Source organism: Lolium perenne, chromosome 7, assembly GCF_019359855.2.
Source record: "Lolium perenne isolate Kyuss_39 chromosome 7, Kyuss_2.0, whole genome shotgun sequence".
Taxonomy (NCBI): domain Eukaryota; kingdom Viridiplantae; phylum Streptophyta; class Magnoliopsida; order Poales; family Poaceae; genus Lolium; species Lolium perenne.
The window spans coordinates 197,585,838-197,598,211 of record NC_067250.2 but is presented as its reverse complement, the minus strand read 5'-3'; the positions used below and the strand labels follow the sequence as shown (position 1 = coordinate 197,598,211).

Genomic DNA, 12,374 nt, shown 5'->3' with positions numbered 1-12,374 from the left:
TATCAGGAGGTTGTGGCTGCATCTGGATTGTATGCTCCTTTTCAATTGGAAAGAGATAATCAGGTGAATGGTGTTGTTGGTGATCCTCAGGTTCGTGCCCCACTCTTTGGTATCTCGATATGAAATTTCAATATTTCATGGTTCCTACATATAATGTATTGCTGTTGTACATTTGGTTGCAGTTTCAGAGGTATCCTTTACCTCAGCCTCCACCAGCCTCAGGTTCAGCAGTGAAAAAGGGTTTCCACTGTAAGATCAGTGCCTACCTCATTCTGAAACTTAGGGCCTAGCACAATCACCTTACAGTCATGCCGTCAAACTTAGGACCTACCACAATCACCTTATAGTCATGCCGCCATGCCAAAAGTGAGAGTGGTATTCTTTTGCCCAGTCTCCATCAGCAGATCAGTATTAGTAAATAGTAATAGATCAATTAATCCAATGAATGTTCTAGCACGTTCAGCATTATTTGCATTATCCTTTCCCTTAAGCTTTACGTGTTCGAAATCATTTTTGAATAGTCTTCACTGCAATGTGCTCTGTAGCACAGCATCGGTTTTCATTGTTGAGTTTAACATTGTGTTAGCCCTTTGGTATGTTGTGATTAGCACATTGCTCTTGAGTTCTTCCATCAAGTTTCATTAATTCAAGTTCAAAACATAAAGTTGTTCCTGCTCAGGATTACTTCTTGACTGTCTTTTCCACACTTTTCACATGTTTCTATTCTTTCAAATTTATAGACATGCTTATCAGCAAATTCAAGCAATAATATGCCATGTTTGTGAAATTTAGATGTTCGTACCTGGGAGATATTTCAGTGTCCAGAATTCAGATGATTTCAAACATGATTAATTATACTAGCAGCGGATGACGCGGCGGCACGCCGCGCCGACCTTGTCATGTGATTGGTGTAATATTTTTAAGACTACAGTTAAATCGATGGTCAACCTTCTGATTAAATTTTGGTGTGTACCCAGCCAACAGTTTCTTTAAAAAAATGATGGTACACCACCGAACAAAATTATATACAATCCATGCTTCAAGAAAATTAAGGTACATCATTGAACAAAATTTCACAAAGTCCATATTGTATTACTGCGCAAAAACTTCATAGGAGCATTGCTCAAGTGCTATAGCCCATAGCAAAACTACCACAACTCCAAGGTCGTACAAAATTGAACCTTTGGTGCCATGCTAACATGGGCTTGGACAATAGACAACACATGAATCGGCTAACTGGGTTGAGAACAATCATAATGATGCATTGTCCAGTTGCAAAAAAACCTTAGGAGGGATGCCTGATCCGCAGGCAGTTCGCGGCGAGAAAGCTCTCTGATGCTGCAGGGTCCCTAGAGCCGACCAGACGTCGGGAACTCAAGCTTGCCACTCGCAGATCGAGGGGAGGCGGCGGGATCAAAGGGTGGGTATTGACGCTTGAACCAACATTCTATAGTTTTCAAGCCGGAGAAATAATCCAGATCTTAATCCAAACATGCACACTACAAAACAAAATAATATCTTATTAACAGCTGGGTCTTACAAGTGTACTAACTACCCATTTAAATTTCCTTTTTATGTGATCATATAAAGAATGTTTAAATCACACTTGCTAACAGTTTGGTCTTACTAACTACCCATCTACAAAGGATGCAGCTTACAAATATTTATCAGACAACCATAGAGCTTCAAGATGAAGAGCCAACATCTAGTGCACAGAGATGTAACAAAGGTTGAAATACTATCCATGTAGTAAAAGAAGATTACAAATTACGTAAGCACTTGCATCATACCTGAGCCCTACTAAATGTTATAGCTTCAGATTTTCCCTTGATATGTACCTGAATCCCTGGATCGTATAACTGAATAAAGCCTTTCTCAAAAGGCCAGCTTCAATTTCTACATCTAGCCAAGAATAAGGGCCTCAACTTCATGGTGGAGTAACTGAAGTTGGAAGCGCACACACAGTTTTATATTTTCGATTCACTTGGCTGAGATATGCACCAGTATAGTCAAGCTAGAAAATGAAAATATATGCAGATTATCTGAATATCAACTGAGCATATAGTACTCTTAAGATTGATTAGTGTAACTTCAGGCTATACCGATTACTGTGATATTAATCGGAATCAACCATTTGGTATAGAACCTGTAACCTCATAATAAGCAACAGTTTTGTGAACTTGTTTTGAAAAGTTGTAACTATCAGTGTAACTTTAGGATAAACCAATATTTTTGTGAACTTCGTAGGATCTATAGTTCATATGCCTACAAGAAATATGTATGTGAGCGGTAAAACTGAATCTGAGTCTAAATTATTCTCTAACCAATTAGGTAGTTTCTCTTATTCTCTGTGGTGACCTCTCCATGTGTTTGTATCAGTTTTCTGATTACATGGCTCACTTTGTGCTTCTTCTGTATTCTGTACAATTTGGGAAGTATGAAGTATGAACAAAGAATGTGGTGTTGTTTCATGATTTATAGACCAGTTTATAACCTCAATCTGTCTGCTCTAAATGCAATAAGTGCACATGCAAAGTTTTTCGGTAAATTATAAGCCAATGATCATTGTCATTGTATAACACATAGGAATAAGCATTGGCACAAGACCTGGTCACATATAGAAATTGCCTACTCTGTTAGATTTTTAGAATGTACTGATGGTTCCGGCAATGTGTATTTATTTTGCACCAGTGGTGCATTTCTACATACACTCTATGTAACCGCCTTTATTCATGACTACCTGTGCAAATTTGATTGAGTTCATAGAAATTGCAACTTTAGCAGAAAGCTAATAACAGGAATGCTTACCCAATGACCCAATGATCATAGAATTTTAAAACATATCATGTGTGCGAAGTATCCACTTATGAAACAAAAATTGAATCATATGCCTGAAATGATCAGAATTTTGGACACGTCGAAAAACATGTCTGAGGTGCTATCTAAATAGTTTGTCAAAGGTGTAGTTACTGAAACCCACGCACAGAGTGGACCATACCAAAATAGCAAAAGCTCCAAAGAATAGCAGTCATAAAGGCGCAGAAGGGTCCCAAGAATGAAGCTAAAACAAAAATAAGATTTAAGCATTAAACTTCGTACCTTGCAGTATGCCCGTAGAAGGTAGTACCAGTTCCTGGTCTGCCTGGACACAAGGATCAAAGAAGAGAAGCAAGAAAAGAGAAGATAATTTCTAACATTTATTGCAATAAATTTAACATCTGAAACAAAGTAATTCAAGTGAATACTGCAACAATTTACAAATTTACAAATAAACAATGTAATAGTTCCTAGTACATTGATTACAACAACAGGAAGTAAGGAAAAAAAGAAATATCTGGCTGTGGAGCAAGATGAAACCAAATCATACACAGTACATACAATCTAACCATAGTGCTACCTAAACTGAAGCGAGTGGCTGTTGAGTGTTGTTTCAACTTGTTCGCTCTTTGTACTTCTTCTCTTACAGTCTATGATACAATGTTGTCATTTAATGCTGCAACAAATCATTATATGTAAATTAAGTTCGATACTTTGTTCTCAAGCAGCTAGGCCGTAGTGTATAATCTAGTTTACCCATTGCGCACAGTATCCATTTCAGGAACTGCCATGTTAATCTACCAAAGGGTAAGAGAGTTACTCTTAAAAGCTAGCATCCCTGCAACATTTTTAGTGATTAGCTTATATGTGAGTAGTAAGCTAAATGTTGTCCTAAACTTCAGATATCAGAGAACTGGGCAACAGTCTATCCTACGGACAACACAACTATACTATCTTGAGAAAAAACCTGATGAATGCTTTCTGCATCAAAGTCTCGACACGCTATCCCCACAGAGTAACAGTAGCCATGGATGGGCAGGCAAATGTGTATTCATGGGTGTGTAGCTGAATACCAAAAAAAATGGGCAAATTTTCAAATTATATGAAAGAGACATCAACGCTTGTTTACTCTGTATAAAAGCGATCCTTATAATATCAGAAGCACGTGGAGGTGTATTTCGTTACAGAAAGTGATTGCACGCCCTGCAGTATCTCTTATTTTATCTTTGTTTTGAATACCCATTGACGGAGACCTGTGCATGCCTATGACAATATCATTACCACTTGACAAAAATGCACACTATCAATATGCATGCATTCTCATGACATTTTACATAAGTATTGCTATCTATACCGAGAGGCATACCATGCATCTTTTAAGTGAATATGTCTTGGCTATTGATTTGTCTTTGATGGGGTGATATCTGCTTGGTCACCAGTCAAAGATCTGAATTTGGTAGTAAAGAGGAAAATTTAGCAGACATGAGAAGCTGATAATAAAATACAAATGTGCGGGCTGTATTCATTGACAATGAAGTTTTGCGCTATACGTGAATAGAGAAAAGTGTTCAGGTTCTGGAACACAAAAGATTCAAATCTCTAGATCGAGCCCTGTTTTAGCTGTTCTCTCAACTGGTCTATTTGATTGGCTAGTACTCAGCCTTCCTTCTGTTTCTCTAGAACATCAGTTTAAGACTAAGTGTACATTTTCCGTGAATGAAAACTAATTTGCTAGCAAGTGGCCAGGCAACAAATTGAAAGCTAGAATTCATTGGCAATATTATTACAGAAAATAAGTCAGGTGAAATATAAGTGCAATAAGTGACCATGTGGACATGCTCGTCGGCAAAAAACATAGGTATTTACATACTGCTCTTCGATAATTCAATGAACATTGACAGAGAATAAGATGAGTAACATGCATATTGTCTATAAGTGAAAATAGCTAAATTAGGTGCCTGCATGTGTAGATGGTACCTCTTGGTGAACAATAACGAAGCCTATCTCAAACAGATTTTGCCGTGTCGCTGGCTGCTCTTTAGGTCTTCCTGCAAGGCATTATTTTCAGTATCTCGCCCAGAACTCAACAGCACAGAGCACTCAGTTAGCCTCTCTCAGTGATGACAGCGAGCTGAATATCTTGAGTCTAAAACGACAGCCGGCATCAACTAATATTCTGATGAAATAAGCTGTTGTGGAAGAAAAAATACTAAGCATGCCCTGAAGCCCCAACATGATGTTTCCTCCGCAAAAGAAAAAGTCAAGTTCTAAGGTGTACAATCGAGAGGATTAACAGATATTTCTATCTATAATTTGCATCTGGTTGCTAAGTTTCTTTTTGGGGAGACACATCACATTGATAATTCGGGAAAAACTGGCACGTGAAATTGACAATCACATGTGTCATACTCAGTGCTCGGTCCACTTCTCAATCAAATTTCTTAGTTAGGCAAACTATAAACCAAAGTTTGGAGAAGACAAACCTCTGTTTCTTTTATATGAGTGTCGATAGGTACAGAGTTTGGGAGATGGGTGGTATAAAGCTCTTCCATCATCCAAAAAGGGTTATTTTGCTAATTTAGACCTAGTAAGAAATAACAGAATAGCAATTTCAGAATCACACGAAAAGGCATGTGCATTTACAGAAATGAAAGTGTACAACAACATGATTTCATCAATAGTATTTTCAATGAATGAATCGACATGTCTTTACACTTGACCTTGTCACCTTGAAGAGCATTAGATCTTTACTCAGACTTGCCAATATTTATAATACTTCTCTCAACGGGAAGAGTGCACCACGCCGAGATAAAACAGTGCTATACCTAACAGACCCGAGCCGAATCTGCAAGAGAATTATGAAAAGCATGTAAAGGGAACTGGTAATGCAGAAAATCATTTTTTTGCTAGATCAATATATTTGATAGGTTTTGTCTGATAGAAGAACACAATGAACAGTACATAAGCTGTATTTGAGAGGTAAAATAATTTAAGCAGAAGAAAAGGTAAATATACCTCATGGTCTACAACAATAAAGTTCAGCTCATATATATTCTGTCGTGTCTTGTCCATGTATTCCCAGATATATGCAATGCAAGCTTTCCAGAATTTTCCATTGATAGCTCTAGGATGACACATCCTCGACCAACGAAATGCATCTTTTCTTTCCTAGCCTGCACAAAAGTGGGAATTTTTAGCAGAGGAAGGTATACAGTGTAGCAGGAATCTAAAGGTGAAAAATCCAACTCAGAAGGCCGGGCATGCAATTTCTCTTGAATATAAGAATATCAAGTGTGCTAGGAAAGGAAGAAGAACATAATAAGAAACAGAAGGCCTACCTGAGCAGGCACCAGTGGACGCTCGATTGAAACGGGAAAACGAACACAGGTGATGGACCAAAACACTAACTGCGCACAGAAAAAATCTGAGGTCAACACCAAGAATCATTATTAACCAAAGTTAAATTAAGACAGCACAATAGGCACTACCGTGAAAAGAAGAAGCAAAGTAGTCTCCCCACTACAAATTGCATCATCTTAGTTCATCCTAACTCAATCAGGACATCATCCAATAACCATGAAGAATGGGCAGTGACGGGAGATTTCGCATCTCGATCTGGCACGGAAATTTGAAAGATAAGGGAGGAAGGCCACCGGGGTGAGGTAGAGCGGCCAGCCACGCGATTGGGAGGCGAGGTCGCACGGGCTACCTTGACCTGTCCGTCGCGGATCCGAGAGGGGCAAGAGGGAGGAGGCCACTGCTGCAGACGCCGCCGCCGTCTCGACGTAGATCTTGCCGCCCGCCTCGGCGCACGCGAAGAACGACCGCTGCTCTTCACGGCTCAGCGGAGTCGACGGTGGCCTTGTGCAGCCCTCCCCGTGTCGCGCCTCCTCCTCGAGCCCGTCGACGGCGGCGTGGTAGAGTCGACGGCGGCGTGGCGGAGTCCTCACCGTGACGCGCCTCTTCCTCACGACTCATGCTCGCTTGGCGGCGAGGTGGCGGATTCGACGGCTGCGCGCCGCCCTCCCCATGACGGTCCTCGTCGCGCTCGTCGGTGGAGGCCTGGCGGAGTCTCCCATGATGCGACGCGCCTCCTTGGATTTCGCCTGGATGAAACGGCGGCGGCCGGCGCTCGGTGAAGTCGCGGTGAGGACGCCGGGTCTGGGCCACTTCGTGCGGCTATTTAGACTGCTTCCAAGTTCCACTGGTCTCGTCGGCGGGACGCTGGAGGAGAGGATGAATTGTCCCTATCTGGTCAAAGGTCGACAGGACTTTTCTAGAGGAGCCACGTAGGGAGACCAAAAGAGCAGAACTGAAGCGGTGATATCGGAAATCGGAACCACGTCCGAGCCCAAACCAACCACCTCGCAGCTACAGGTACATGTAGATGTGCCCCAAAACAGCCAACCATCCAATCACAAAAAGAAAAACAGATAAAAGACACATGTGTCAAGACCACCTTAAGTCTTAAGTTTTCTAGAAAACGTTAGGGAGCACCGAAATGACACCCAAAGAATAACCAACGGGGAGTAAAACTCTTAAAACACATACGTGTCCACTCAACATTAATCCAAAAAAAAATTCAAAATTAGGAGAAAAAAGATGTTAGTTGCCAAATAGTATAGTACTTATATGGAGGACCAGACATGGACCTAAAACAGATTCAACCATTCAATAAAAAGTTCAGCACACCATATTTCTTACATGTGTATTTCAGGGTTTTGTATACGAGGTAGAAAGCTAAAAACTATAAGATTTATTGCTTACTATACAACTTGATGTACATAAATTCTTTTGCCTTTGCCGTAAAAAAATATTCAGCTTTAATTGAAATGACATAGAAACGTAATGGAAAGTCATGTGGCAAGCACCCACATTGACCAGTTTAGAGAATAGCTGAAGAAAATATCAATCTAGATATCTGAGAAGTTCACTGTAGTTCTGTTTATTGGTGGTGTCTTTTCTATGCATCTAGGCGGAGATTGACGGGGCAGAATTAGAGACTGACATGTGCATGTCTTGGGACATCTCTTCATTGATATGACGGTGAATCATGTATTTTAAGCAATTCCTTTTATGATTACTTGATGTATACTGCCAACTGTAAGTATTTTACCTCTTAAATGTGTTGTAGGGTTTGATGGAGGATGAAAGCATGCAAGATGAAAGAGAGTTAAGATTCACAAACCAAGTTAATGAGGAACTAAACATTTGCTACTTCAATCCAAAAGTGTTGTATGCACATTGTTCTATGCTCAACTTAGTTGACACAGCCATCCAAATCAGTTATAGTTCCGAATAAGATTTGCATGGGGTATGTTGTCCATATATATGTTGTTCTTATCACTTATATACTATCAAAGTTTGCCTTAGTGTTTGTTCCATGTTGTGGGAAACTGTAGTTACTTATGACTGGAGACAAAAAGATATGTGCCTTCAAATTCAAGGTGAGCACTGTTATCATGTTCTCATTTATTTGGTGTGCTTCTCGCTTCTCCTTCTTATTGTGTATCAGCATAACACTTGCAGGTGGTGCCAAAGGACAATACGCTTGATTGAGTAACCCTTCCTAGATTTTAAGTTTTGTCTACAAATAAGGCATCCAACTAATTCATCATCCATGTGATGGTCTTCCCACTAGAGGTAACTTCATCTTTGGTGTGATCTTATATATCTGTCAGGGTATTTGTACATGCTACATATGCACATGAATCACGACCATGCTACTATGGACCTATAGTTGCTATTAGTATTGTTATTTTCTTGCACTATTGATGTACATGCGCCCACATCCACTAAATTTTCAATACCGCGCTACTGTTTGTACATCCGGTTATAGCCCCACGGACCAGGAAGGCACTCTTCTTAGTAGTTTACTTTACTTTGCAGTGTTTCACTCGAACGGCGCATGATGTCTATTTTTTATACACCTGACCACAGGTCGGTTGTTTCTTTGGCCATTTCATATATACAACTACATAAGTTCGAACAAACTAGCTGTAACATTAGGTCATTTCATTTCCAACTGATACATATTTCCCAATTTTAGAATTTTAGTATATCACATCTCAACCCTTCTACATCTTCTCTACCTCGCTGATTTCTTCATTTTTTAAATGTGCTAGCAATGATTACAGCCTTCCTAAAAAAATGTGTCAAAGAAGACAGAACTTCTCATGCATTTATGTCTGGCCTGGGAAAACAGAGACCTAGAGACTGGCAAGGTTATATATGGACCAGATTTTTATCATGGTATATCATCCGGTACATTTTACATAATGCGTCTGTGTTTTGATTTTCCTTCTTGAGAAATACACTTTTTTTGTTCATATCACTATTACAGGGAGCAACCATGGAAGGTTGTGACCAAACAATCCTGTAGAGAAATCATCGATCCATAGGTCCGCGCTGGCTATTATACTTCTGCTGGCTGGTTTCCTCAAATTATTGCAGACAATATATCTTCCTTCTTGCCGAGTTCCTTATATTCCAGTTTTACAGATGGCGTTATCTGTTTTAAATGGTCAGCACGATCCATTTACAATTGATTAATTATCTTTCCAAGCAAGTGTGACAAAATTTTCTATCATTTCTAACACTCTTGGGAGAAATTAATTCTATAAGATCATCATAAAAAACACTGCAGAAACCCCACTTTTGTCAAGTCTATACCAATAGGAAAACTATACTAAGTTGGACACATGCTTCCAGTTGCCGAAACCTGTAATTCTTGCTGTATAAGTTACTAGAGAAAGGTCTGTTGCCTTCCGTATAAATTAAAAATTCTTCTTTGATTGATGTTCCAGGGAAATACATTGGAGGGCTGTGTGCTAAACAACCACATAGATCAATTCAGAGACAAATTGAAGAAATATCCGATCTTTCATTTGAGATGTGCATCATCTCTGAAGCATGAAGAAATATCCAAGAAATTCTATGTATCTTGAAGTGTTGTGTACAATGCGCAACTATTTGGAGCTCTAGCAGCACACATTGGAGATTATACTCTTCTTTTTAGGGTATCTAACATCACATATGATTTATCATCTATTTCATTTCCATCCTTTGATTACTGCATGCTCTATGTTGTTACCATTATTCGATCGTTCTTTTCACTATACAAAAAACCGTTCTTGCAAATTCGTACTAGCAGCTCAATGACATGCAGCTAATGTAATATCGAGTGGACCTGATCAGGCTATTATAATTTTCAGCACTCTGTATGACCATGACAAATGACATTACTGAAATACTAGCAAATCATTTCTATTTCCGTAGATGCAGTAGTGCCAACTTTCTATTAAGTATCTTCTCTTTTCCGCCTCATAATCACCCCACGGGCGCGGCGTGTCGCCACACCAACCTTCCTAGTAAGCCTAATAGCTAGTACCATTCAAAGATAGCATTGAACTGGTATTCATGTTTATCTTTCACCATGAGAAAATTGCAATCAACCCAAAGCAAACTTTGATATGAATTATTTTTCTTGAAATCTCAAGCTCAATCCATACCACTTTGTTAGGATCAAACGCAACACAGTGCACCAATAAACCCCTCTAATTTGTAGTGAATTTGAGGACATCTTTTTTTGAGAAATTTCCACCAATCTATTAATAATCATTCATAGGAGTAGAAACAACCCAAAAAATAAAAAATAATATAAATAGGTCCATAGAACACCTAGCGACGACTACAAACATTAGCATGAGCGGAAGGCGTGCCGCCATCCTCGCCCCTCCATCAGCTGAGCCAAACAAAGTGACGTAGTAGAGTTTGTTGTAGTAGACAAACGGAAAGTCGTTGTGCTAAGATACCGAAGAAGACCAACGCATCACCAAAGATGAGACCCGTAGATCGGAAGAGATAAACCTGAAACCACACCAATGAACTTGAAAACCGACTGCCCAGAACATCCATGGGACGCACAACTCCACGTGCACTTCGCTAGCACTAGACACACCACCGAAGCAAGGATAGAGCGGAGAGGACCTCATTCTGACTTTAAGATGTAGCCGCGGCCTCGACACCTTGAAGAATACACTAAAAATAACCTAAAGAAAGACCTGAAACCCTCCCGCGGGCGAGGGGCCCTGGTCCGCCACGTCTCCAAGGCCGTAATGCCCCCGGAGGGGAGCGAACCGGCTCCAACGCTGCGAGGGGGTGGAACCCTAGATGGGTTTTAGAAGTCGTCTCATGACCGCCACTCGAATTTTGAGAACATCTTCAAAAGACAAATTTCACGATAAATAACAGAATCAAATGCATCACTGACGATTGCATGTTCAAATTGTTCGTGTACCCAAAATGCTCTATGGTTGAACTAACAAAAGCACTCTAATCTCATGCTCACTTATCCAACGGTCAGACAAACCAACCAGATTGAAATGCTCAAAGTAAGGATCAAACTCGTTAAGGTGCAAGTGCAATGTGAGTTATGATCAAATTTAACAGGTTACCCTCCAAGATCAGCTTTAATTTGGCCCTGTTCCACTGATTACGCACTCTAGTACACACATATGGAAGGGAATAATGTCGTCATGTTATAGGCCGGCAATCTTTGCGAGCTTCAATTCAAGATCAACCGGAAAAGATACCACAAAAAAATCAACCGGAAGAGAGAGGTGCACACATAAATATCGATGCAAAAAAGAAAGGGTGCTTTAGAATACTGAAGCTGACGTGGGCATTACCCTTCGGGTAACTGATATTGCCCTATCCTGTACAGCTCAACTGGAGGCCCATGAAGACAGCCGATGGCGAGGTGGGCCACTAGGTCGGTGCCGAAGAAGATTCCTTAAAGAACAAGACGGAGAGGAACCGATTAAGGAAAGTTTAGAACTAGGTCTCTTGTAAACCTAGTCGTACTCGTGTAGATCTCTTGGGACCTGACCCCCTATATAAGGGCCAGGAGAGGGGCTGCCGAGGGACACACTCAATCTTAGCAACTTTAGCCACCATAAGTCCAGAGCTAGGTCACCGTAGCACTTAGCCTCTCGACGAGATCACAGCCGAAACCTTTGGCACCCCATTGTAACCTGATATTTTCATAATCAAGATCAGACAGGCAGGACATAAGGGTTTTACCTCATCGAGGGCCCTGAACCTGGGTAAATTGCTCTCCCCGCTTGTCTGTTAATCGATGTCTCGTGACAGCCTACATGATTCCATCAACCCTAAGCCCCAATTGGAAGGCATTGCCGAGGAGCACCCTCATCAATTGGCGCCGTCTGTGGGGACCCTGTTGGCACAAGATCCGTCATCGGCAGATCCAATCATGACGTCGGCAGCTTCGTCGACGCCATCATCATCATCGCCAATCATGGGAAGCCCGATCCGATTCGGCTCCTATGAGTTCACCCCGCACAGCGACTCTTCTCGCTCGACTTTTTCAGATCTGCAAGGAAACATGGAGATGACGTTCGGGAGCGTCCACTAGAACGTCAACGCGGAAGGAATCCTTTGACTGCTAGAGCCGTACGCCCCCAGATCAGCAAGGAAGTCACCCCCATCAACCGCAGGGTCAATCATGTCATCATCAATCGATCTTTCGGCTGGGT

The 12,374-nt window shown here is 40.9% G+C and overlaps 1 long non-coding RNA gene across 4 annotated transcripts; it reads right to left on the bottom strand.

The window, feature by feature from the left end:
• Positions 1-1,058: 1,058 nt before the first annotated feature.
• On the bottom strand, positions 1,059-7,024 carry LOC127314554 (uncharacterized). 4 transcript variants are annotated; one of them, XR_011748207.1, is made up of 8 exons: positions 6,306-6,519; positions 6,156-6,224; positions 5,833-5,990; positions 5,546-5,662; positions 5,301-5,401; positions 4,795-4,865; positions 1,791-3,655; positions 1,059-1,499 (listed from the first exon to the last, which is right to left on the bottom strand). It is a non-coding gene; the product is annotated as an uncharacterized lncRNA (long non-coding RNA). The 4 variants fall into 4 exon arrangements; XR_007859766.2 differs by lacking the exon at positions 1,059-1,499 and adding an exon at positions 1,506-1,705; XR_007859767.2 differs by lacking the exons at positions 1,059-1,499; positions 1,791-3,655 and adding an exon at positions 6,527-7,024 and having other exon boundaries at positions 3,662-4,865; positions 6,306-6,432.
• Positions 7,025-12,374: the final 5,350 nt, after the last annotated feature.